This window comes from Scyliorhinus canicula, chromosome 31, assembly GCF_902713615.1.
Source record: "Scyliorhinus canicula chromosome 31, sScyCan1.1, whole genome shotgun sequence".
NCBI classification, from domain to species: domain Eukaryota; kingdom Metazoa; phylum Chordata; class Chondrichthyes; order Carcharhiniformes; family Scyliorhinidae; genus Scyliorhinus; species Scyliorhinus canicula.
In genome coordinates this window covers 10,567,545-10,595,272 of record NC_052176.1, presented here as the reverse complement: position 1 = coordinate 10,595,272, position 27,728 = coordinate 10,567,545, and the positions used below count along the sequence as shown (strand labels likewise).

At 45.5% G+C, this 27,728-nt stretch overlaps 8 non-coding genes across 8 annotated transcripts; 3 read left to right on the top strand and 5 right to left on the bottom strand.

Annotated features, from left to right (window-relative positions):
- Positions 1 to 83, bottom strand: trnal-cag. Its single transcript has one exon. It is a non-coding gene; the product is annotated as a tRNA-Leu (tRNA).
- A 2,735-nt stretch (positions 84 to 2,818) lies between these two features.
- On the bottom strand, positions 2,819 to 2,901 carry trnal-aag. The gene has a single exon. It is a non-coding gene; the product is annotated as a tRNA-Leu (tRNA).
- A 4,489-nt stretch (positions 2,902 to 7,390) lies between these two features.
- trnal-cag lies at positions 7,391 to 7,473 on the bottom strand. The gene has a single exon. It is a non-coding gene; the product is annotated as a tRNA-Leu (tRNA).
- A 9,016-nt stretch (positions 7,474 to 16,489) lies between these two features.
- trnam-cau lies at positions 16,490 to 16,561 on the bottom strand. The gene has a single exon. It is a non-coding gene; the product is annotated as a tRNA-Met (tRNA).
- A 3,158-nt stretch (positions 16,562 to 19,719) lies between these two features.
- trnag-ucc lies at positions 19,720 to 19,791 on the top strand. The gene has a single exon. It is a non-coding gene; the product is annotated as a tRNA-Gly (tRNA).
- Positions 19,792 to 20,215: 424 nt separating this feature from the next.
- trnaw-cca lies at positions 20,216 to 20,287 on the top strand. The gene has a single exon. It is a non-coding gene; the product is annotated as a tRNA-Trp (tRNA).
- A 2,479-nt stretch (positions 20,288 to 22,766) lies between these two features.
- On the bottom strand, positions 22,767 to 22,839 carry trnak-cuu. The gene has a single exon. It is a non-coding gene; the product is annotated as a tRNA-Lys (tRNA).
- Positions 22,840 to 23,732: 893 nt separating this feature from the next.
- trnak-cuu lies at positions 23,733 to 23,805 on the top strand. The gene has a single exon. It is a non-coding gene; the product is annotated as a tRNA-Lys (tRNA).
- Positions 23,806 to 27,728: the final 3,923 nt, after the last annotated feature.

Here is a 27,728-nt window from a genome sequence, read left to right as displayed (position 1 = left end):
TGTCAGGAGTGGGATTCGAACCCACGCTTCCAGAGGAGACTGCGACCTGAACACAGCGCCCGCGACCGCTCGGCCATCCTGACGCGGTATGGCAAAAGATATGCTCCGTGCACAAATCGATTTAATTTGTATCTTCATTGTCATTTCATTTCAAACTAGATGTACTTTTCCTATTTTTCAACCCCAGCCAGAGTCCTGTATCTGAGTGCCATCCTTTTCCAAGCCGCTGGGGGGTCCAGGAGCTTCTCATTGCTGCATTGATCAGTTTGCTCCAATCAACAAAAACCGAACTGCCGCCGACCTGTTCCTCACACGAAGATATTGAGAATCTGAGATCTGAGCGGCGGGAAGGATCCAATGAGACAGTTGCATCCTGGCGACTGGAATCTCTCTCCACAGCTGCTTCTGTGGCTGCTTTCACAGACAAGTAGCCAAAGAACCCGTTCAGTGTGCAAAGTGGAGGAAGTTCATCCAGAAAAGGCGGCACAAGAGGATTCTGGGAGAGGTCTTCTGAGTCACCTCGACAATCCAATCAGCCAGACTATTTACAACAAAAGAAGATGAGTTTTACCCGGTGTCCTGGGATCAATACTAATTCCTCAACCAGAGTCACTGAACAGGACATTCAGTCTTGAACTGGGCTTCTGCCTGTGGGATCTTCCTGTGCGGATTCCAGCAGGAATCTCATGTCCTGAAGCCTCTGCTTCCCCATTCAATGAGAGGTGTTGGATCTCCCTGGAGTTGAGCGTTTTGCTGGAGAAACTTAACCTCGTTGAGGTATTGACCGAACCGTCTAATGGAGCCATGCTCACAGGGCTGTGAGGGAGGCTTTCTTTCAGGTTGTTGGCCTCCTTTGGTCCATCACCAGCAACCGGATGTCTGCAGAGTACCTCGGAATGTCGAGCCCCTCTTCCCAAGATGGAATTAATCAGGGACAAGGTGTTGGTTGAAGAGCAAATCAACGGTCTGAAGATTTGGTCTGAAATTCCTGGAGTTTTGTGAAGAGAACAAAATTGTGGAGCAATGAGACAATAGCAGGATAGGAGTTTGGGGATATTATCCAGTCTGTGCTGGGGGGGCTGCGGGAAGGAAGTTGTCTTGTCTGCCCACCAAAGCTGAATGTTCGGATTGTGGTGGTGATCAGATTCCGAGAGGAGAGCGAAATCCTTTCACTGAGTTTCAAGTTTACAGTGAGGTTGAGGGTCTTGAGTTACAGGAAGATATAGACGGGATGGTCAAATGGGCAGAAAAATGGCTGATGGATTTTAACTCTGAATAATAAGATCTGATGCCTTTGGTCGGGGATTTCGGCAGTAACTTCATTGCAGTGTTAAGATAAACAATAAAGTATATTATTTTATTATAGGATTAATGTGAATGGCCTGACAGTGGGAAGCCCATAGGAACAAAGGGACCTTGGAGTGTTTGTCCATAAATCTCTGAAGGCAGAAGGGCTGGTTAATAGGCTGCTGGCAAAGGCATCTGGGATATTTGTCTTTATCAATCGGGGCATGGATTACAAAATCAGACAGGTCATGTTGGAGTTGTGTAGAATGTTGGTGAGGCCATAGTTGGAGTACCGTGTGCAATTCTGGTCACCATATGACAGGAAATATGTGACTGCACTGAATGGGGTGCAGATATGATTCAGCCGGATTTTACTGGGGATGGAAACTTTGAGATTTGAAGAGAGGTTGGATAGGCATGTTTTTTTCTCTTGCTTGAACAGAGATGACTGAGGGGTGATCTGTTCGAGGGGTGCTATATTATGATAGGTATAGACAGGGCGGATAGGGAGCACCTGTTCCCCTCAGGAGAAGGGTCAGTCACGAGGGGACATTGCATTATTCTGTGATTTTGTTACAGATGAAATCTTGGAGGTATTGCTGCCGTATTCCCAGACGGCGGAGGTCCAATTCTTAGAGAAAAAGCTTCCATCGAGGACGGGGTTCTCAATAGGAACAAACTGGATGTCTGGGACGTTAGAAATTGCTGAAAACTGATTCACTTTTATTCATTGTTGAGCCTAGAATATACACGTGGATTGTAGCTGTCCATTAAAACAAAAATAGAGTTCGGAAGTTTCTGGCCAGTAAGTTCACAATGTCCACCGTACATCACTCATGATCATCAAGTGCAACAAATTTTATCTTCATTGTCATTTCATTTGAAACTAAATGTGCCTTTCCTATTTTTGAACACCAGCCAGAGTCATGTATCAGAGTGCCAACCTTCTCCAAGCCGCTTGGGTGAAGGAGCTTCTCATTGCTGCATTGATCAGTGTTGTGCGATCAACAAAGGCCGAACTGCCGCATATCTGTTCCTCACACGAAGGTATTGAGAGACTAAGACCTGAGCGGCGTGATGGATCCAATTAGACAGTTGCATCGTGGTGACTGTCATCTCTCTCCACAGCTGCTTCTGGTGCTGCTTTCACAGACCAGTTGCCGAATAACCCCTCCAGTGTGCAAACAGGAAGACGTTCCTCCAGGAAAGGCGGCAGAAAAGGATTCTGGGAGAGGTCAACTGAGTCACCTCGACAATCCAACCAGACAGGCTATTTACGAGAAGAGAAGAGGAATATTGCTCGGCGCCCTGGTATGAATATTAATTCCTTAACCGGAGACAGTGAGCAATCTGCAATCTGCAGTGAGCAACCAGTCATGGACAGGCCTTCTGCCTGTGGGGTCCTGGGTTGCGAATTTAACCAGGAATCTCATGTCCTGAGACCACCGCTTCCCCATTGAATGGGAGGTCTGGTTCATCCTGGAGTTGAACATTATGCTGGAGAAACGTAGCCACCTAGAGGAAAAGTAAATGTCAGGAGTGGGATTCGAACCCACGCCTCCAGAGGAGACTACGACCTTAACGCAGCGCCTTAGACCGCTCGGCCATCCTGACCCGCTACGGCAAAAGGTATGCTCCGTGCACAAATCGATTTAAGTTGTATCTTCATCGTCATTTCATTTCAAACTAGATGTACTTTTCCTGTTTTTCAACCCCAGCCAGATTCCTGTATCTGAGTGCCATCCTTGTCCAAGCCGCTGGGGGGTCAAGGAGCTTCTCATTGGTGCATTGATCAGTTTTTTGCGATCAACAAAGACCGAACTGCCGCCGACCTGTTCCTCACACGAAGATATTGAGAGTCTGAGATCTGAGCATTGGCAAGGATCCAATGAGACATTTGCATCCTGGCGACTGGAATCTCTCTCCACAGCTGCTTCTGTGGCTGCTTTCACAGACAAGTAGCCAAAGAACCCGTTCAGTGTGCAAACTGGAGGAAGTTCATCCAGAAAAGGCGGCACAAGATGATTCTGGGAGAGGTCTTCTGAGTCACCTCGACAATCCAATCAGCCAGACTATTTACATCAAAAGAAGAGAGTTTTACCCGGTGTCCTGGGATCAATATTAATTCCTCAACCATAGTCACTAAACAGGCCATTCAGTCTTGAACTGGGCTTCTGTTTGTGGGATCGTGGTGTGCGGATTCCAGCTGGAATCTCAGGGCCTGAAACCTCTGCTTCCACGTTGAATGAGAGGTGTTGGATCTCCTTGGAGTTGAGCATTTTGCAGGAGAAACTGAACCTCGTTGAGGAAAAGTGAATGACAGAATTGGGATTCGAACCCACGCCTCCAGAGAAAGCTGCGACCATAACGCTGCGCTTTCGACCGCTCGGCCATCCTGACGCGCTATGGAAAAGGATATGCTACGTGCACAAATCGATTCAAATTCTTTCTTCATCGCCATTTCATTTCAAACGAGATGTGCTTTTCCTGTTTGCTCCATTTAACAAAGACAGAACTGACGCCGACCTGTTCCTCATACGAAGGTATTGAGAGTCTGAGACCTGAGCGGCGTGATGGATCCAATTAGACAGTTGCATCCTGGCGACTGGAAACTCTCTCCACAGCTGCTTCTGGTGCTGCTTTCACAGACAAGTAGACAAATAACTCCTCCCGTGTCCAAACAGGAGGAAATTCATCCAGGACAGGAGACGGAAAAGGATTCTGGGTGAATTCAACTTCGTCACCTGCCAATCCAACCAGCCAGACTATTTCCAAGAAGAGAAGAGGAAATTTATCCGGAGTCCTTGGTGATTATTAATTCCTCATTGCAACTTCTTCATGCACACGTTTGAACAAGACTTCCTCACCACACAGGACCTGCAACCGTTGTTGTACACCAGATACATCGATGACATTTTGTTCCCATGGACCCACAGCGATGAATAACTGAAACAACTACACGATGAGATCAATAAATTCCATCCCACCATCAGACTCACCATGGACTATTCTCCAAATTCTGTTGCATTCTTGGACACACTCATCTCCATCAAGGACCGTCACCTCAGCACTTTGTTTTACCGCAAGCCCACAGACAACCTCACGATGCTCCACATCTCCAGCTTTCAAACGAAACACATTAAAGAAGCCAGCCCCTATGGACAAGCCCTCCGTATACACAGGATCTGCTCAGACGAGGAGGAGCGTAACAGACTCCTACAGATGCTGAAATATGCTCTCGTACGAACGGGATATGTCGCTCGACTCATCGATCGACAGTTCCAACGCGCCACAGCAAAAAACCGCATCGACCTCCTCAGAAGACAAACACGGGACACCACTGTCAGAGTACCCTTCGTCGTCCAGTACGTTCCTGGGGCAGAGAAACAATGACACATCATCAATGAAGATGAACATCTTGCCAAGGTCATCCCCACACCCCCACTACTGGCCTTCAAGCAACCGGCATCCTCAAACAAACCATTGTTTGCTGCAAATTACCCAGCCTTCAGAACAGCAACCACGACACCACACAACCCTGCCAGGGCAATCTCTGCAAGACATGCCAGATCATCGACTTGGATACCACCATTACATGTGGTAACACCACCCACCAGGTACACGGCGCATACTCGTGCGACTCGACCAATGTAGTCTACCTCTTGCACTGCAGGAAAGGATGTCCTGAAGTGTGGTACATTGGCGAGACCATGCAGACACTGCAACAACGAATGAACGCGCATCGTGCGACAATCACCAGGCAGGAATGTTCCCTTCCAGTCGGGGAACACTTCAGCAGTCAAGGGCAGACAGCCTCTGATCTCTGGGTAAGCATTCTCCAAGGCGGTCTTCAGGACACGCGACAACGCAGAATTGCCGTGCTAGAACCTATAGCTAAGTTCCGCACGCATGAGCGCGGCCTCAACAGGGATCTTGGATTCATGTCGCATTACATCCACCCCCCCACCATCTGGCCTGGACTTGCAAAATCCCACCAACCGTTCTGGCTTGAGACAATTCACACCTCTTTAACCTGTGATTATCCCTCTCCCTGGATCTGTAATGATTCGATTACCTGCAAATGCTCACATTCCAAGCATTGTCCAGCATCTCTGACTTTGTCTATATAAATGTTTTTGGAACATACCTCGCCATTCACCTGAGGAAGGAGCTGTGCTCCGAAAATTCGAGTTTGAAACAAACCTGTTGGACTTTAACCTGGTGTTGTAAGACTTCTTACTGTGCTCACCCCAGTCCAACGCCGTCATCTCCACATCTAAATTCATCGTCATTTCTATTCAAACAAGATATGCTTTTCCTTCTTTTGAACCCCAGCCAGAGTCCTGTATCTGAGTGCCATCCTTGTCCAAGCCGCTGGGGGTTAAGGAGCTTTTCATTGCTGCATTGATCAGTTTCCCTCAATCAACAAGGACCGAATTCCCGCTCCACCTGTTCATCACCAGAAGATATTGAGAGTTTGAGATCTGAGCGACGTGAAGTATGCAATTGGAGAGTTGCATTCTGGCGACTGGAATCTCTCTCCATAGCTGCTTGCGGTGCTGCTTTCACAGACAAGTAGCCAAAGAACCCCTCCAGTGTCCAAACAGGAGAACGTTTTACCAGTAGAGGCGGCAAAAGAGAGTTCTGCGAGAAGTCAACTTCGTCACATCGACTGTACTGTGGGTAGCTGAAGAAGAGGTGTCAAAGAGCGGATCAGACAGAAAGCAAAAGTTTGATTATAATAAAGAAAAAGGCTGATGTGTTCTGGGTGATAGCGACGTGTTTGCTTTTGGTGTGAATGAGAAAATCAATAGCAGAGGATGGTTTCGATCCACCGACTTCTGGGTTAGGGGCCCAGCACGCTTCCGCGGCGCCACTCTGTTCGCGTTTGATTTTCCCAGGGTCGGACTTGAGGCAAAGTTTGAAGAAATCAGTAATAGGTTGATCAATGGTGCCAGAGAGGTGAAACTGCCGACCCGAACTTCCTTCTCCGAAGGTGATTCCAGTCACTCCCCACTTTCCCATCAGAGCAACGTCACAAAAGAAATCACAGCACCTTCACAGAACAACCATTCAGCACGAAAGTAAATATCTGAACTATGCTGACCAGAATCAGTCTGCTCAAACGTGTGTCCTTGCTGAAAGAACAAATGAGAAAGTGAATAGTTGTCTAACTACGGAAGGGCAGTAATGTCGTAGCTCCTGGTTAAGGCAGCAGAGTGCCGCAGCGGAAGCGTGCTGGGCCGTTACACCGAGGTCGAGGAAACGGGGCTATTCTCGGCTATTTACATACTCCCTCTCATCAAAAGTAATCATAACGCCCGTTCCTGTTTGCTTTGCAGCAAATACCTATCAGAATCTTTCTTGCAGGCTCAGCCCGACATTAGTCCCGGGAATGAAGGAGACAGCATGACACATAACAACATTGTAAAGCTCACAAATAGGGAACCAGAGGGAAAATGCTTTAAAGTCTCAGAAGGTCTGACAACATGTGTCGGGAGAGAAAACAACTAACGTTTCGAGTCCAGGTGACCCTTTGTCAAATCTGGATTGTAAACGTTATCCAGTTGTACCCCACAAAGGAGCAATATTTATACATACTTATGTATGTGTTCTGGTGGTCAGGGGGGTTGTTGGGTTATGGGTATAGGGTGGATACGTGGGTTTGAGTAGGGTGATCATGGCTCGGCACAACATTGAGGGCCGAAGGGCCTGTTCTGTGCTGTACTGTTCTATGTTCTATGTTATGTCCCTGAATGTCTCACAATAAGGAAATAAAGCATTAACGAACAATAAATCACAATAGAAACCGAGTTCCCAACTTCCCCTCTCGGACGGATGTGAACAATCCAACCAGCCAGACTATTTACAACAAGAGAAGTCGAATTTCACCCGGAATCCTGGGATGAATATTAATTCCTCAACCAGAGTCCCTGAAGGAGAATATCGAGTCATTAACTGGGCTTTCGCCTGCCGGACTTGCTGTGCGTATTTAAGCAGTAATCTCCTGAGAACAAAGCTTTGCCTTTGAAAGCGATATTTTTTATCTTTCTGAGGTTGAAAATCTTGCCGGAGAAATCTAACCTCGTGGAAGAAAACTCAATATCAGGAGTGGGATTCGAACCCACGTCTCCAGAAGAGACTGCGACCTGAACGCAGCGCCTTAGACCGCTCGGCCATCCTGATGCGCTGTCATTTAAATTAAGATCCGTGCACAAATCGACTTAAATTCTATCCTCATCGTCAGTTCTATTCCAACAACATCTGCTTTTCCTACTTTTGAACCCCAGCCAGAGTCCTGTATCTGAGTCCCATCCCTGTCCAAGCCGCTGGGGGTAAGGAGCTTCTCATTGCTGCATTGATCACGTTGCTCCAATCAACAAGGACCAAATTCCCGGTCTTTCTGATCCTCACAGGAAGATAATGAGAGTCGAAGATCTGAGCGACGTGAAGTATGCAATTGGAGAGTTGCATTCTGGCGACTGGAATCTCTCTCCACAGCTGCTTCCTGTGCTGCTTTCACAGACAAGCAGCCGAAGAACCCCACCAATACCCAAACAGGAGAACATTCATCCAGTGGAGGCGGCAAAAGAGTATTTGAGAGAAGTCACCTTAGTCACCTCCATTGTACTGTGGGGAGATGAAGAACAGGTGTCAAAGAGCGGATCAGACTGAAAGCAAAAGTTTGATGCTAATAAAGAAGAAGGCGGATGTTCTGCTGGGTGCTCGTGACTTGTTTGCTTTTGGTGTGAGTGAGAAAATAAATAGCAGAGGATGGTTTTGATCCAGCGACTTCTAGGTTATGGGCTCACCAGGCTTGCGCAGCGCCACTCTGGTCGTGGTTGATGCCCTCCGTAGTCGTACTTGAGGCAAAGTTTGAAGAAATCAGTAACAGGCTGATCAATGTTCCCAGAGAGGTGAAGCTGCCGCCCCGAACTTCCTTCTATGAAGGTGATTCCAGTCACTCCCCACTTTCCCATCAGAGCAACGTCACAGAAGAAATAACATCGCCTTCACAGAACAATCATTCAGCACGAAAGTAAAATATCTGAACTATGCTGACCAGAATCAGTCTGCTCAAACGTCTGTTCTTGTTGGAAGAACAAATGAGAAGGTGAATAGTTGTCTGGCTACCGAAGGGCAGTAATGTCGCAGCTCCTGGTTAAGGGAGCAGAGTGCCGCAGCGAAAGCGTGCTGGGCCGTTACACCGAGGTCGAGGAAACGGGGCTAATCTCGGCTATTTACATTCTCCCTCTCATCAAAAGTGATCATTGCGCACGTTCCTGTTTGCTTTGCAGCAAATACCTATCAGAATCTTTCTTGCAGGCTCATCCTGACATTAGTCCCAGGAATGAAGGAGACAGCATGACACGTTACATCATTGTAAAGGTCACAAATAGGGAACCACAGTGAAAATGCTTTAAAGTCTCAGCAGGTCTGACAGCATGTGTAGAGAGAGAAAACAACTAACGTTTCGAGTCCAGGTGACCCTTTGAGAAATCTGGATTGGAAACGTTACCCAGTAGTACCCCACAGAGGAGCAATATAGATACATACTGATGTCCGTGAATAGCTCACAATAAGGAAATAAAGCATTATCGAACAATAAATCACAACAGAAACCGAGTTCCCAACTTCCCCTCTCGGACGGATGTGAACAATCCAACCAGCCAGACTATTTACAACAAGAGAAGACGAATTTTACCCGAAGTCCTGGGCTCAATATTAATTCCTCAACCAGAGTCACTGAAGGAGATTATCGAGTCATTAACTGGGCTGCCGCCTGTCGGGTCTTGCTGTGCGTATTTTAGCAGGAATCTCATGCCCTGAGACCAACGCTTTTCCATTGAATTGGAGGAATTGGATCTTCCTGAGGTTGAAAATCTTGCTGGAGAAATTTAACCTCTTGGAGGAAAAGAAAACAATAGGAGTGGGATTCGAACCCTCGCTTCCAGAAACGACTGCGATCTGAACGCGGCACCTTTGAACGCGCGGCCATCCTGATGCTTTGAATTCCGTACACAAAGATCCGCACACAAATCGACTTAAATTCTATCTTCATCGTCATTTCATTTCAAACAAGATATGCTTTTCCTACTTTTGATCGCCAGCTAGAGTCCTGTATCTGAGTGCCATCCCTGTCCCTGCCGCTCGGGGTTAAGAAGCTTCGCATTGCTGCATTGATCAGTTTGCTCCAATCAACAAGGACCGAACTACCGCCGACCTGTTCCTCACCCGAAGATATTGAGAGTCCAAGATCTGAGCGACGTGCTGTATCTAATCGGAGTCGAGGAATCGAGGCTATTGACTGCTATTTGCATTCTTCCTTTCCTTCCAAACATGGCCGGGATTTTCTCAGACCTTACTTTCTTGCTATTCTGTTCGTTCAATTATCTCTCATCTTGGTGCTTTGTTTAGATGCTTAGCTGTCCACAATATCTTTTTGATCTGGACAAATAATCGATGCTCCAATTAGAACAAAATGTTTTGTGTCAATCGGTTCAATCCAATCCTGAGGAGGGAATTCTAATCTCCTCAGGATGATGTTTAATGATTTGCTGAATGATCTGTTTTTTGTTGACGCCTTGAAAGGTTATGTCACTGGATTGGGAATCCAGGGGACAGCAATAATCTTTGGGACAGAGAATAACTCCCAGGACGGCAGCTGGTGAAATTTAAATTCACTGATTTCGTGAATCTGGAATTTAAAGGCATCGGAGCTGGTTACATTTGGTCAGGAGTAAGCTGGCACATTTTCTGATTGGTTGTTTAATTCTCCGCAGTAAATACACAACTTCTTCACCGACTATCCACAATGTTTTCAAAAACAGTTGAATTTCCACGATATTTCCAATGTAACTGATATTGTTGCACAAATAATGTAATCAGAGGAACAGTGCGTTTCGGAAGCTGAGATTTTCCAATAGTTCAAGTGTTGGTCTCCAAATCCAATGGCCTTTTTCGAAGGAGATTCTATCCCTTCTCACAGACAGATTGGGACTCCGGACATCGCATGAAAGCACTAACTTCCTGGAGTGATTTCAGGCTGGGTTTATAATGCTTTATATCGAACAAATTGTCAATGACTGTCCTGTTAAAAGCTGTTCAGTTAGACGGAGTGGCTGTGACTTTGTACTTGCAATCAAATGGGGCAGCACAGTAGCACAGTGGTTAGCACAGTTGCTTCACAGCTCCAGCGAGCTGTCTGTGCGGAGCCTGCGCGTTCACCTTGTGTCCAAGAAGAGAGCCAAGAAAGTCATTAAGAAACCGGCAGTAAAGGGCGGCAAGAAGCGGCGAAGTTCGAGGAAGGAGACTTACTCCATCTACATCTACAAAGTGATGAAGCAGGTTCACCCCGACACCGACATCTCCTCCAAGGCCATGAGCATCATGAACTCGTTTGTCAACGATATTTTCGAGCGTATCGCGGGTGAGGCTTCCCGCCTGGCCCATTACAACAAGCGCCACACCATCAGCTCCCGGGAGATCCAGACCGCCGTGCGCCTGCTGCTGCCCGGGGAACTGGCCAAGCACGCCGTGTCGGAAGGGACAAAGGCGGTCACCAAGTACACCAGCTCCAAGTAAAACTGCACAAGGGACTGAAAACCACCCCAAACCCAACGGCTCTTTTAAGAGCCACCCACAATATCTGTGAAAAAGCTGCACCGTCTTTTCCCGCATTGACTTCATGAGAAATCTCTTTGTGGAGGATAGAGATTTGTTCCGTTCCAGAATGTTGTGAATGTGGCTTCATACCCGCCCGTCACAGACAGTTTCACACAGAAGAGCCACTCAAACTGAATTGAGAGCGGATTTATAATCAGTCTGGTATCTGCCTCTCCCCGGCCCTCCCTATTCTCCGGACACAAAGCTGCCTGTTCCACCGGCGGGATAGACTCGGGGATTCTCTCCACAGTTCCCAGTGTAACATTCCCGGCCGCTTTCAGGAGAGAGGCTCAGAAATCAGCCCTTTCTCTCTGTCCCTGTGTAGACTGTGTGAAGGAGTTGGTTGGTAATCTCTATGTTTCTGCTTTTGCAGTGAGCTGAGATTTGCTCCGTTTTAAATTGCTGAACGGGGTCTTATTACCGCCGGTTACAGATAAGAGACTGACAAATTCAAACTGTTCCTAAAATAGAGCCAGGATTCTGGGAGGGAAAACCCAATAAACAGATCACAAAGTGTGAGATTCAAATGGTTTCCTGAACATTGAGCCGTTCCGTTATTTGGGATTTTCTTGAACCGATATTGGCGGGAGTTTCGAATTTGAAAATGTCAGCCAATCAAAACCTCCAGATTCTTCTCTCTGGCCTGTGATTGGTTAATTGATGACTGCCCTAAAGTTTTTAAATATAATTTGTTTCCACAGACAAATACCAGAATATTCTGAACATGAATAAATGTAACGTCTGCTCCACACAGGTTACAGGGAAGAGTGTCGCCAGCTCCTCACACACAGTCCGGACATTGTCACTGACAGAGCACAGAGACAGACAGGCCATCAGTTCCACAGTCTCAGGCAGCAGAAATAGTTCCAGAGACACATTTTCAACTCATTAATCAAACAGCAGGAGAGACAGACGCTGTGTCCATGTCAGCCTAACTCAGTACCACTGACAGGAGGCCCCATAAATCCCAGTGCAAATTCTCACCCTCTCTCGGTGCTATGTCTTTTCGTCCACGTCTTTTCGTCCAACGTCTTTTTGTCCGCCCGTCTTTTGGTCCAACGTCATTTTGTCCGGTGATTTATTTCGTCAAAGATTTTTTTGTGACTTTTTACGTGTTTTTGCTGGATGATTTTTTTTGTCAAAGACTTTTTGTAACTTGACTTTTAGTAACTTGCTTAGTAGCACTCCACTCCACTTTAACTTTTGTACATGGAAATCTTCTCTAATGCACATAATATACAATAAAGGATCTTTATTACCGGCCTCTTTCCTTTAACGAGCCTCGTTAAAGGATAGTTATTATCGTTCTCTCCCCTTTAACGAGCCTCGTTAAAGGATAGATATTATCTGTCTCTTTCCTAATCCCGAATTCGCCCATCCCGAAATGGCAAAGTTCATTGTGTCAACGAAGAGTAAACGGAAGGTGGCTGATGGAAATAACTATATCTACGATTTTCATTCGAGCAGTGCAAACCAAGGAAAAGAATACTGGAGATGTGAGAAAAGAAGGCTATGTTCTGTGCGGATTCACACTGTCACGGAAAACAATGAGCCTAAAATTATTTATTTCTCTAATGAGCACCTTCATCCAGCTGATGTCGATTCGTTAAATGCTAGAAAAGCAGTTGCAGAAATAAAGCATGAAGCAGTGGAAAACATAGCAGCAAGTTCGCGTAGCATACTAGCGGCCAAGTTTACGCAGCTATCAGAAAATACCTGCTCTCAACTCCCAAGGCTGCCCGTCGTCTCAAGGACTATTCAAAGGTGCCGACAAAAAAATTCTGGATTTCCCGCTAATCCAGCGGCTAGACACGGTTTTGAAATACCTGACAAATATTGCAAGCTTGACAATGGCGAGCAGTTTCTGAGGTTCGATTCGGGCGTCGAGGATCAACAGCGCTTACTAGTATTCGCATCAGAAAATGCTCTTCAGGATTTAGCATCATATCGTCATTGGGCATGTGATGGAACATTCAAGATTGTGCCACAACAGTGGTTTCAACTGTTCTGCATTCATGTACAAGTTAAAGGTAGCAGTCTACCACGGGTCTTTGCATTACTGCCGAATAAAATGAAGCAGACATACGAATTATTCTTTGACCAATTGAAAATTATGCAACCTGATGCAGATCCGATTGATATCATGGCAGATTTCGAAGCTGCAGTTCACAAGGAAATTAATTCATCATTCCTTAATGCATCTGTCGTGGCATGTTTGTTTCATTTGAGCCAATCTGTGTTTCGAAAAATTACCGATTTAGGCCTCAAAGAAAAATACAACACAGACTCTGAATTCTGTCTTAAAATTCGATGTTTTTCAGCATTAGCTTTCCTCCCCGTTGAAGATGTCGAAGAGGCTTATGAAGATTTGATAGACGATGAAGAAATACCTGCTGAATTCATCGTTTACTTCGACTTGACTTACATAGGCATTGTGAGAGGACGTGGTGCCAGACGAAGGAGAGAAACACATACGTTCCCGACAGCTGTATGGAATGTTAATCAGCGTGTTCTACAAGATCTACCGAGAACAAATAATGCTGCTGAGGGGTTTCATTCTGCCATAAAGCGTTCGGCGGGTGGAGCTCATTTGAATATCTGGAGGTTAATCAAAACTCTGAAGGAAGAGGAAGGGTTAATAATAGGCAAAAAGGCTCAAATTCTTCGGGGGGATCAGGCGACTTCATGTACGCGATATAAGAAAATAACTGAACGCCTCAAAGGATTGGTCGTTGAATATGATCCTACAGCGAAAATTGATTTCTTGAGGAATGTTGCTCACAATTTACATCAATTTTAAGTAATTTCGGGAATTCATCAATAGTAAACTTTTAGATTTTTTAACTGCATTTTTAGATCTTTTAACTTTTTAACTGCATTTTTAAGCTTGCATTTTACTTGAATTTCATCAATTACTTGCATTTTAGCAATTAAATTCACTTGCTGTATTGTGCCTGCTTTCTATCAATTAAATGCTTTTATACGGAGTTGATTTGCAATTGGTTAATTGGACGAAGTGACGTTGGACCAAAAGACGGGCGGACAAAAAGACGTTGGACCAAAAGACGTGGACGAAGTGTCGTTGGACGAAATGACATCGGACGAAAAGACGCGACACGCCTCTCTCATCATCACTCTATCAGTTCCACAATGGAGCAGGCTTAGTGAAATAATCAATATCAGAGAAAACTGGTTTCCAGTTAAGAATTACACAATTAACCTTAATAATGTACTCTGAGATTCGAGTTAAATACGAGTCACATCACTCACATCAGGGATGGCTGTACTAATCCCCAGAGTGTGTCCTCACAAATACATTAGATGCAAATCCAAATATCAGCTCCATTCTGAGATATGCTGAATGTGACAAAGATACAAATTCCGATTCTCATTTAAAACTCACCTAATTTATGAAAATAAATGATACAATATAATTTCGATGACTAAGAACCGAGCTGTAACTTGCAATCTATTGCAAAATCCTCACTCACTCCGTTCCAGATGGAAGACACTGCCGCAATTCCAGACTGTGGTCCATTTTACATTCATGTCAGAATTCTGACTCAGAATCAGACTGAGTGTCACAGATCAAATCAATGTGAGCATCTTGAGTTAAACTTCCAGAACAATCCAGTATCAGATTGAAGGTTACATTATCTTTCACAATTGTGTTTGATATTAAATGCCGGTCCAAAGCTATCACACATTGTTTGCTTAAAACCTCCCACAGCAATGGTCTCTTTCTGTGCTGGAAATTTACGTGAAATGAATGCAAACTTATAAACTGTCCCTGAGATTGAAAGGTCACATCCTGAATCGCATCCTCACATTGAGCCACAGAGCCTGACAAGTACAGGATAATCCTCAAACAGTTGTTGAGAGTAAGATCCATCCTCACACTAGAAATGGTTAAAAGACTCTCAGAGTGGAAACAATAATGACATGCAAATGAAATGAAAATCGCTTGTCACGAGTCGGCTTCAATGAAGTTACTGTGAAAAGCACCTCGTCGCCACATTCCTGCGCCTGTTTGGGGAGGCTGGTACGGGAACCGTGCTGCTGGCCTGCCTTGGTCTGCTTTAAAAGCCAGCGTTTTAACCCAGTGTGCTAAACCAGCCATTAAATGGAAAGATTGGAAGACTGATGGCAGACTGCTCGCGCACACACAGGTATACACACACACACAGATATACACACGTATACACTCAGATACACACAGTATACAGGCCCTCACACATTATACACACAGAGTTACACACTCACGTACACTCAAACATACACACACAGGTATACACACACACAGGTATATATATATACATGTGTACACACGGTATACAGAGCCACACACATTATACTCACACAGTTGTCCACAGCCGCACACAGGTATATACACACAGGCACATAAACTTTCACACATATTCTCAAATACACATACATATATAGAAACACATATGTGCACACACACAGATATACACAGAGACACTTACATTGCATCAGATCAATAATTTATCCAGCTACAGTGAAGTAACAGTGATATATTTCCAAAACAGGATGGTGAGTGGCTGGAGGAGAGCCTCCAGGTCGTGGTGTCGCTATGTGTCAGCCGCCCTTGTCCCTCTCTAGATGGTGGTGGATGTGGGTTTGGAAGGTGTTGCCAAAGAAGCCTTGGTGACTTCCTGCAGTGAATCCTGTAGCTGGTTTACACGCTGCCAATCTGCATCAGTGGTGGAGCGAGTGAGGGTTTACAGATGGGATGCCGATCAAGCGGGCTACCTTGTCCTACATGGTGTCAAACTTATTCAGTGTTGTTGAAATTGCAACTAATAAAGGAAATGGAAATTATTCCATTACATTCCTGATTTATGCCGTGTCGACAGGGTTTGGGGAGCCAGGGAGTGAGTGACTGGCCACAGGAGTCCGAGTCTTTGACCTGCCTTGCAGCTACAGTATTTATATGAACAGTTCAGTTCCTGGCCAATGGCAATCAGTAAGATGTTGGGAGTAGGGTTTCAGTGATGGTAATTGTGGTGAATGTCAAGGGGTGATGGTTCGATTCTCACTTATTATGAAATATGAAAATCGCTTATTGTCGCAAGTAGGCTCCAAAATAAGTTACTGTGAAAAGCCCCTAGTCGCCACATTCCGGCGCCTGTTCGGGGAGGCTGGTACGGGAATGCTCTTTTCTTGGAAATTTCAGGCCAAGCCTGGATAATGTCCAGGATTGCTGCATTTGTACATGGACTGTTTCATTAACAGAGGAGTTGTGAATGGTGCTGAACATTGTGCAATCACGGAAAGCCTGAGATTGTGGGTGTTTGCAATATTTACAGCGTGTGTCCATGTGTGAGTAAATGCCATTTCAGACATTGATTGCACATATTAAGTGTTTGCTGGAAGGGGGAAGCCGAGTTTAAAAAGAAACGTGTCCTGTAAAGAAATGTCAGATCAGACAGACTTGTGGCGAGCAGCTGAATATTTCTTTTTACTTTAACGGAAAGTGTTTCGTTTTACTGTACCGGATATTAAGAAAAGTAACTAGCAGAGAATGGTTTCGATCCATCGACCTCTGGGTTATGGGCCCAGCACGCTTCCGCTGCGCCACTCTGCTCCTTATTATTGTGCTGTAGCGACACAATTCTTCACTTTCGCAGTGTTGTTCATCAGGAGCACATGTGCTCGACAGCGCACCCTGGCGGCACAATTCCACTCTGTCACTTACCAACAATGGAACACACACAGCAGCAGGACACTGTCACCTTACACAGGGTAACACACACCCAAAGGAGAATCGACTGACTGATCATATATAGAAAGTGATCCTTCCTAAAATCTAGCCTCTTTCCTCTTGTGTAACTGTGTTCTCTGCATCTTCGCTCTGTTATTGAAAGGTTTTCCCTGATGTTAATTAAACTGCTTTCCGATATTTAAGTATATTCTCTCCCGCTGAACTGTGATTTCTACCGTGGAACCGAGATCTCTACTGTGTAACTGCTCTCTGCTGTGGAATATGATCTCTGCTGTGAACTGGGCACTCCGCTGGGAAACTGCGATCTCTCCTGTGGAAATGTGCTCTCTGCTGTGGGACTGTGTTCTCTGCTGTCAAACTGTGCTCTCTGCTGAGGAAATGTGGACCAGATGTGTTGCAGCTGAGGATGATGAGAGATGTATGGTGGACATTGTGAACTTACTGGCCAGAAACTTCCGAACTCTATTTTTGTTTTTAATGGACAGCTACAATCCACGTGTTTATTCTGAGACACAACAATGAATAAAAGTGAATCAGTGCTCAGCAGATTCGAACATCCACACCTCCGGTTTGTTCTTATTGAGAACCCCGTCCTCAATTGAAATTTTTGCTCTAAGAATTAGACCACCGCCGCCTGGGAATACGGCAGCAACACCTCCAAGATCTGATCAGAAACAGAATCACAGAATAATGCAATGTCCCCTCGTGACAGACCCTTCTCGTGAGGGTAACAGGTGCTCCCTATCCGCCCTGTCTATACCTATCATAATCTTGTGCACCTCGATCAGATCACCCCTCAGTCATCTCTGTTCCTGGGAGAGAAGAAAAACGAACCTCTCTTCATATCTCAAAAGCAAGCAAGCAACATCCTGCTGATTCACCTCCGCACCCCATTCAGTTCAGTCACATATTTCCTGTTATATGGTGACCAGAATTGCACACGGTACTCCAGCTATGGCCTCACCAACATTCTATACAACTCCAACATGACATGTCTGCTTTTGTAATTCATGCCCCGATTGATAAAGACAAATATCTTAGCTGCCTTTTCCAGCACCCTATTAACCTGACCTTCAGCCTTCAGAGATCTATGGACAAGCACTCCAATGTCCCTTTTTTCCTCAGGACTTCCCAGTGTCAGGCCATTCACATTAATCCTATAATAATATAATATTCTTTATTGTCACAAATAGGCTTATATTAGCTCTGGAATGAAGTTACTGCGAAAATGCCCTAACAAATGGTTCACATCTCATTTGCAGCGTTAAAATCCATCAACCACTTTTCTGCCCATTTGACCATCTCGCCTACATCTTCCTGTAACTCAAGACACTCAACCTCACTGTAAGCTTGAAACTCAGTGAAAGGATTTCACCTTCCTCTCGGAATCTGATCACCACCTCAATCCTAACATTCAGCTTGGGTGGGCAGACAAGACAACTTCCTTCCCGCAGCCCCCCACCACCGACTGGATAATATCCCAAACTCGTATCCTGCTATTGTCACATTGCTCCCCCACCTTGTTCTCTTCACAAAACTCCAGGAATCTCCGACCAAATCTTCAGACCTTTGATTCTCTCTTCAAACGACATCTTGTCCCTGATTATGTCCATCCTGGGAAGAGGGGCTTGACATTAAGTGTTTCTCTGCAGACATCCAGTTGCTGTTGATGGACCAAAAGAGGCCTCAAACCTGAAAGGGTTTCAGGCCTGTGAGCATGTCTCCAATAGACAGTGCATTCAGTACCTGCAGAGTAGACAACAATGGAGAGAATTTTGAGCAATTTCAGTGTCACAATTCTCTGGACATAGAGGATTCAAAATAAATTTTTTTGAAAATACTGAACAGATCCTCTGAGAGCAGGATTGAAGTCAAAGGGGAAAATCCAATGGATTTCTAGTGGAAAGATTTAACAACTGGATGATGGCAGCTGAAATTAGTCCTTGCGTTACAATCTCTGTAGATATTCTACTGAATTGAAACCTGCAAAAGGCATACTTTTCGACTAGAAATCCAACACATTTCCCCGTTATGGAAGTTGTCAATCGCACAGATGGTCAAACGGAATAAGGCTCGGCTGGGATTTTAATCCATATTTTTCTTTAGGGAACAGACACTTCAATGGTCTAAGCTGCAGAGTGTGAGGATGTTCAGCTAATCACAACGGAATGCTGGAAATACTTTACTGATCAGTAGTGTCTGTGAAAAGAGAAATAGTTAACATTTCACATCCTGACCTTCCATTGCAATGACTTGTTTCTCTCTCCACAGTAGCTGCCGGATCAACTGAATATTTCCAACATTTTCTGTCTTTGTTTCAAATTTGCAGCATCCAGAGAATTTTGTTTTTGGGCCCTCCTGCCCTCAGGGTTATTGCAGATCTCTCTGGCTGTGGCTGTCGCTGATTCGGCCAAACATTTACAATCTATCATTAATTGTCCGTGAGAATGGGCGGTGGGTTGATTCTGGAACCGCTGCAAGTCCATATGGTGTATGTACACACACAGTGCTGTTAGGGAGGGTTCCAGGTTTGGATGGTGCCCCGCGGAGGAAAAGTCAATGTCAGGAGTGGGATTCGATCCCTGACCTCCAGAGGAGACTGCGACCTTCAGTCGGCGATCCTGAAGAATTCGAAAGGTTAGGGGCGATTAGGACGGAATCGGATGCTCTTTCCGAGGGTCGGTACCGACTCGATGGGCCGAATGGCCACTTTCTGCACTGGAGGCATTCTATGATTATTTAAACAGGGTGAAAATGGCAGCATCAGGACAGAAGGACAAGTTAAGGTCGCAGGCCAGAGTAAGTGTCAATGACACATAGAACATGAGAAATAATTAGATAAATAGATTTATTGTGGACTGGTGCCATCTGCTGGCGGAACGGGAGCCGTTCGACACGGACACTTTCATTCAGAAGCGTTTTAAATTGGACTGAAATAACGTACGCAATGTAAGTATTTGTTACGGAAGAGTTTATAAAACTAATCTAAAGAACCAAAAGGACACAAACTGAATCAGCGGGCGATGGTGGTATAGTGGTGAGCATAGCTGCCTTCCAAGCAGTTGACCCGGGTTCGATTCCCGTCCATCGCAATAACAAATTAGAAACTTTTGCGCTCCTTCGTTAGTTTCAAACTGAGAAAGAAAAACAGTTTCTCACTCAGAATTTATGCCCAATGAGGGAGGGGAGGGGAGTGAAATAAGTAACTTTCTCATCATTTTTAACGTGGTTTCAATATGGACAGTGTTCCACTATTCACCCACAAGCCGTCAAACAACAGCTAAAAGTCACAGCTTTTTCACCAGCCTCATGATGTGGACGAAAGACACAACAGACACGTTACAGACGAGGATGGGATTTGAAGCCACGTGTGCAGAGCACAATGGATTATTGTACATCACCTTTACTGCATGGCCCTTTAATATCCTTCAATCTAACGACTTTGCGTTTCTTTCGCACAGTTGGGTGTAAATAAAACATGAATCTATGAGGAGAAACACTTACTGCTCAGCAGTTGGGCTTGTGGCGCAACGGTAGCGCGTCTGACTCCAGATCAGAAGGTTGCGTGTTCAAATCACGTCAGGCTCACTGTGTTCCAGGAATTTCTCTCTTTTTGGAAATGACTCCGTTCAAAACCGAAATGCTGGCAATTTTTCCCGGCTATATCAGATTTACCCGCTCAGTTTATATTTTTCAGCAGTTTCATTAAGTATCAGGGGATTCGGCCAGTTCAGTCGGTAGAGCATGGGACTCCACATCCCAGGGTCGAGGGTTCGAGCCGCACGTTGGGCGTTTCCATATTATTATCTGAGAATATTGAACCAACTGTTTGGGCAGCACGGTAACACAGTGGTTAGCACAGTTGCTTCACGGCCCCAGGTTCGATTCCCGCCTTGCTGCCCATGGGTGAGACCAGAACTACTGGTCAGTTAAAAACAAGGATGTTGCCCTTTTCGGACGGAGATGAGGAAATTTCTCACTGTCAGAGAGTTGTGCGTCTTTGGAACTCTGCCTCAGAAGGCGGTGGAAATGGGACATTGATGATTTTTAAGGGGGAGACGGGGAAATTCTTGTTCAGCAAATAAATCAAAGGTTTATCGGGCTTACACACAACCATTCCATTAGGCCAGTTTCCTGGGTGCACAAGCACTGGGTGCGGTTTTTTATTTGATATATCAGTTCCACACCATGGTGAAACGGTCTTAAAATATCGCTTTCATTTCTTCACGTGTTCTGCACTGAAATATTCGCTGCAATACCTTCACTGGAGCGCCACCTTCCTCCCGATTTCAGTCAATTACACCATCCGGGCTCCTCCGGATTTTTGAACCCGGGACCTCTCACATTTTTTCACAGCTGAGAATCAATGTCAATGTCAGGAGTGGGTTTCGAACCCTCGCCTCCAGAGGAGACTGTGACCTGATGTATCCAAACGGATCGGAGGGGATTGCGCCGAGTTGGGGTGCGCTTTCCGAGGGTCAGTGCAGACTGGATGGGCCGAATGGTCTCCTTCTGCACTGGAGAGATTTTATCATTATTTAAACAGGGTGTAAACGGCAGCATCAGGACATAAGGACAAGGTGAAGGTCTCAGGCCAAAGCAAGAGACTTACGTATTGACACACAGAACATCAGAAATAAATACATTTATTGTGGACTGGTGCCATCTCCTGGCTGAACCGGAGCCGTCCGACACGGACACTTTCATTCAGGAACATTTTTAATTGGAGTGAAATAACATAAACATAGAAAAAAAGTTTTTTTACGTAACAATTTATCAAACTAATGCAAAGCATCAAAAGGACGTAACATTTGACAGTAAGTGATGGGGGAATACTTGTGAGCATCGCTGCCTTCCAAGCAGTTGATGCGTGTTCGATTCCAGGCCATCGCAATAATAATTTGATCAGAACCGTTTGCGTGATTTCGTGGGTTTCGAACTGAGGAAGAAAGCCTGGAGAAAGTGAGGTGGCTGGAGGCAGGAATCTTCCCTTGTTGTAAATAGTCTGGTTGGATTGTTCACATCCGTCCGAGAGGGGAAACTGTGATCTCGGTTTCTATTGTGGTTTATTATTGGATATTGTTACATATCCTTATTACCCCTCTGTGGGGTATTCCTGGAAGTTATTACATAAACATTTCCCCTTCTGGCTGTTAAATAATTTGAAAACACTGAAAAACTCCTGGTTCTATCTTTACCAAATGACATGACTGTGTTAATAAAACAGAACCCATTCCAGTCAGTGGAGATATGATATTGGCATCATTAATACTCACACACCACAGCAGATGTTGTCTGTTTCCCTCAGAGAGTCAATTGAAGAGCTTCCCAATTTTGCTACTTTGAGCTTCACAATGTTGTAATGCTGTCTTCTTCATTCCTGGGACAAATGTCCGGATCACACTAGAAGCAAGACTTTGATACTAATTTACTGAAAAGAAAAGGCGGATGTGCTGCAGGGTGATCGCGACATGATTACTTTTGGTGTGAGTAAGAATATAAATAGCAGAGGATGGTTTCGATCCATCGACCTCTGGATTATGGACCCAGCACGCTTTCGCTGCGCCACTCTGCTCCTTAAAGCCACTGTGTTCGCAATTACTGCTCTGCGGTAGCCAGATAACTATTCACCTGCTCCATTGTTTTCTTTAACGAGAACCCACATGTTGTGAAGCTCACCTTTGCTGGGGAATAACAGGAAACATCAGCCCGGCTGTAACGGACAGAGAAAGACACACAGAGAAGCAGGAAGAGACTATCAGGGCACACACACAATGACACACATTAAAAGGTGCCGAGCAAGGTCCTGAGATGGACAAACTGGTTATTTCGGGAAAAAGATAGGCACTTAAATGGATTTCCTGCTGTGCAACTGTGGTCTCTGTTCTCTCTGTTGTGGAAATGTGTACCCGGCTGTGGAAATATTATCCGTCTGAAGCCGATGAACCTTTCTCTCCGCCATTACTGAGACGAAGTTCCAGATATCTTGACAGGAAAGATTAGTTCAGGCCTCGGGATTTCCAGTCCAGTTCGTTCACCTGAACATTCACAGATAACAATATGGAAGCGCCCAACGTGGGGCTCGAACCCACGACCCTGGGATTAAGAGTCCCATGCTCTACCGACTGAGCTAGCCGGGCTGGTGCCAAAAATACTATTAATCCTCTTCCTGAGGAGTTAGAATTTGCTAAGCAGCGAAATTTGTATCAAACCGTTTACTAAAATTCCGATTAATTCTTCGGTCACAGTCGCTGAGAGCAGGGCTCGAACCTGCTGGGGAAAGTCCATAAGCACTCGGTCATCGCAGCTATGTTTAGTAGGTCATTCATTAATAATGTAGTGGATACAAAGCATTATAAAACCAGCCTGGAATCACTCCAGGAAGTTGTTGCATTCAAGCGATCAACGGAGCCCCGGGGTTTATGTGAGGAGGGGTTGAATCTTCGTGGAAAATGACCATTGGATTTGGAGAGAAGACTTGAGATACTCGAAGATCTCAGTTCTCTACACGCACAATTCCACTGATTAAATAGTTTGGGAACAACATCAGTTACATTGGAAATATATTAGAAATTCATTTTTCTTTTGAAATTCAGCAGCACAACACTTCCCAGTCTGGAAGAAAATTAAAATGATGAATCGAGTAATTAGAGCACAGAGAGAGACCTGTGCAGGCCGAATGGTCACGTGACGATACAACTAAAATGATCAGGTGTCTGGACTCCGGCAGTTCTCCCCGGATCGCGGTCACAGCACAAGCAAGGAGGAGCTGCTCAATTGTTAAATCAGTTATTTTTTATTCCAACTCATTGGTTGCCAGTCATTCAGAGACGAGCATTGCTACATGGTGTCAGGAGTGGGCAGTATGGCAGAAGTATTCCAGCGCATCAACGTCCTTGTATCACAGAATCGTAGAATCTCCAGCGCGGAAGAACATTCGGCCCAACGAGTCACCACTGACCCTCGCAATGAGTACCGCTGCTACTCTGCTCAAGAAGAGATTTAATAGACATTGTGACCCCCCCCCCCCCCAGCCCGGCTTGCTCAGTCGGTAGAGCTTGGGACTCTTAATCCCAGGGTCGTGGGTTCGAGCCCCACGTTGGGCGCTTCCATATTATTATCTGAAAAGATTGATGCTGAATGAACTGTTTCATTACAAGAATGCAAGGTTATGTCGCTGGACTGGGAATCCAGAGGTCTGAACTAACCCTTAGTGACAAGGTTTAATAAATCTGGAATTGAGGGCTCACGGTAGCATGGTGGTTAGCATCAATGCTTCACAGCTCCAGGGTCCCAGGTTCGATTCCCGGCTGGGTCACTGTCTGTGTGGAGTCTGCACGTCCTTCCACGTGTGTGCGTGGGTTTCCTCCGGGTGCTCCGGTTTCCTCCCACAGTCCAAAGATGTGCGGGTTAGGTGGATTGGCCATGCTAAATTGCCCGTAGTGTAAGGTTAATGGGGGGATTGTTGGGTTACGGGTATACGGGTTACGTGAGTTTAAGTGGGGTGATCATTGTTCGGCACAACATCGAGGGCCGAAGGGCCTGTTCTGTGCTGTACTGTTCTATGTTCTAAATTTCGTCTCAGTAATGGCGCAGAAAGGTTCTGCTTCAGACGACAACTGGGAACACATTCCACAGGGAATGATTTGACACAACCACAGAGAAGATCTGTCACCGGCAGAGTCACAGTTCCAGCAGAGAGAACAGTTACACAGCAGAGAGCACAGTTACACAGCAGAGAGCACGGTTGCACAGCAGAGAGAACAGTTACACAGCAGAGACCACGGTTACACAGCCGAGAGAACAGTTACACAGCAGAGAGAACAGTTACACAGCAGAGAGCACAGTTACACAGCAGGGAGAACAGTTACACAGCAGGGAGCACAGTTACACAGCAGAGAGAACAGTTACGCAGCAGAGAGCACAGTTACACAGCAGAGACCACTGTTACACAGCAGAGAGCACAGTTACACAGCAGAGAGCACAGTTACACAGCAGAAAGCACGGTTACACAGCAGGATAAACATTTACAGACAGGGCCTTTACGTGTGCCGCAGAAAACACATTTCCTAAATAACCAGTTTCTCCATCTCGGCACCTTTTCTGTGTGTCACTGTGTGTGTCCTGATAGTCTCTTCCTGCTTTTCTGTGTGTGTTTCTCTGTTATAGCCGTGCTGATGTTATGTATTAATCTCACTTTTCCCAAACAGTAATTGTGATTGATAGATACGGAAAGATTTCCACAGTGACATTCAGCACCACTGTCTGATAGAGACTGAATCCCACCCTCACATACAGTACCAGACATTGACTCATAATGAAGGAATCAGCTCTCATAAACCGTTCCAGAGACTGAGGTGCAGAGTGTTCCCTCCACTCGGGAACACTACCTGTGATTTACAGATACAGACCAAATCTCAGTCAGGTGAGTGTCAGAGTTTGATGGGTACGACATGTATTCACCAATCACCTTCTCTGCGCCACATAACCAGATGCAGTGGGCACTCGGTGTCTGTTGGTTTAACAAGGGTTTTACACAAGAACCAGAACACATTTACACAAGATCAGGGTATAAGACGTAGGAGCAGGAGTAGGTCATTCTGCCCATCGACTATTTCAATGAGATCATGGTTGATCTGATATGATATGACGTGTTGTGATGTCGTTTGGTGGCACGTTGTCACAGTGGCTACCTCACAGCGCCAGCCATCCAGGTTCAATTCCAGCCTTTCGTCACTGACTGTGGAGTTTTCACTTTCTCTCCGTGTCTGTGTTTCCTCCTGGTTCCTCCGGGTGCTGCGATTTTCTCGCACAGTCCAAATGTGTGCGGGTTCTACGTGTCTACGTGTTCAATGCTAAATTGCCCCTTAGTGCTCAGAAAGTTGGGTGGCGTTTCAGGGATGTGGTGGGGTCATAGGGACTCTTTCAGAGTGTCGGTGTAGAGTCGATGGGCCGAATTGCCTGCTTTTGCATTTCAATGATTTAATGATAATCCTCATGTCCATTTTCCCGGATATTTATCTCTAGATTTTATGATGAACCTTTAAAACCAACATTCCAACCAAGCCTCAGGTACCAGTAAGTCCTCAATGGTCGTTAATTTCCCTTCTGTCAATCATTCGATCAGTCTGAGGGAAGTCACATCCCGGATATAACATACGTTTATCCAGTTCTAAAGTAAATTAAGTCGCTTTAGTCCCTGATGACCAGCGGCTGCTTTCCCTTTGAGGGTGAGATCTGACTGGTGGTGATTTAACCTGAGAATCACCATACCTCAGGCGAGGGGCAAATGTGTGAAGGCGGGGTTTTCATGATTCAGTTCTATTATAACCGTGTGATCAGAATCTCATTTACCTGGTTTTCTCTCTGTTAATATTGTCTCACGGTGAGGCAAACCTCACCGATTGGATGGACGAGTGATCTTTCTTCAGTCTTGTCACGGACGGCCCCGCTGAATATTAATGCACTTGCTGAAAAACATACCTTTCTACCAGGAATAGTCTGATCCTGACACAATAATTTATCTTTAATCTGCTCCAAGTATACTTTCAAGACTCGCCGAAAGAATATAATCTCCGTTTCCTGGGGAATGAAGCCAGGCAGGACAAGATACCCGTAACTCAATGATCAGACAATGTTTATCGTGAAGTGTGTGTTCAAATGATCGATGGATTCCTCTGTGAAGCCGGGAGGGATTGATTTTGCTGTCAAATGATGGCTGATTCCAGCCTTTCATCGGGGGCTTTTCTCACTGTGTTGAAATATCTTGGACATAATATTGAAGTGTTTCACATCAGTCCATTCACAAAAGTCCCTGAATGTGATGGAAATACATTTTACTGACGAAAAATGCATTTCCAACATTGAACACCGGGCTGAAGAGAAAGAGGCGGATATTTTCCATCAATTCATGGATGCAAAATGAATTAAGGCTTTTTGACGCATGCACTCGTGGGTTGAGATGCCGAGTGTTTAAGGCGATGGGCTGCTAATCCATTGTGCTCTGTACGCGTGCGTTCGAATCCCATCTTCGTCGATTTTTCATCCGCTGTTTGCTCGGAAGTGGGACTCATTTTTCCAAGATGGGTCTGCAATAACTGACGTGACAATTCAGTCCAAGTTGTCAGGCCAGCTTGCATCGAGTTGTGTTGGAAAAGCGAGAGTTCAAAATTCAGTCTTGTTCTGTTTGAGATGAATTGATCGGGCAGTGAGACAGGAACCACTTTGATTTGATTTATTGTCACATGTACTGAAGTGCAGTGAAAAGTATTTTTCTGCTACCAAGGGAACATACACATTACATACATAGCAGGCAAAAAAAGAATAATCGACAGAGTGCTTTGACAACTGGTACATCGACAAACAGTGATTGGTTACAGTGCGGAACAAGTGGCAAAACAAAGCAAATCCAGGAGCAAGAGCAGCATAGGGTGTCGCGAATAGTGTTCTTACAGGGAACAGATCAGTCCGAGGGAGAGTTGTTGGGGAGTGTAGTAGTTGTGGGGAAGAAGCTGTTCCTATGTCTGGATGTGCGGGTCTTCAGACTTCTGTACCTTCTGCTTGATGCAATAGTCTGTAAAAAGTCAAAACCTGGGTGGGAGGGGCTCTGATAATTCTGTCTGCTGCCCTGCGGCAGCGGGAGTTGTTGGCAGAAAAACAGTGCGGCTGCAAGCTTGTGTGATGCTTTGGGCTGACTTCACCGCACTGCAGTTTCCTTCGACTTTGGGCCGAGCAGTTGCCCTACCAGGTTGTGAGGCAGCCGGATAGGATGGTCTCTATGGCACATCTGTGGAAGTTTGTGAAAGTCGATGCAGACATGACTAATGTCTTCTCCTTCCGTAGGAGGAAGAGACGATGTTGGGCTTTCTTGACTGTTGCATCAATGTGAGTGGACCAGGACAGACTGTTGGTGATGGTGACCCCCAAAATTGTAATGCGATCGACCACCTCCACTTCGGAGCCTTTGCTGTAGACGGGTGTGCGTGTTGTGCAACACTTGATGATCAGTTCCTTGATCGTTCCGACATTT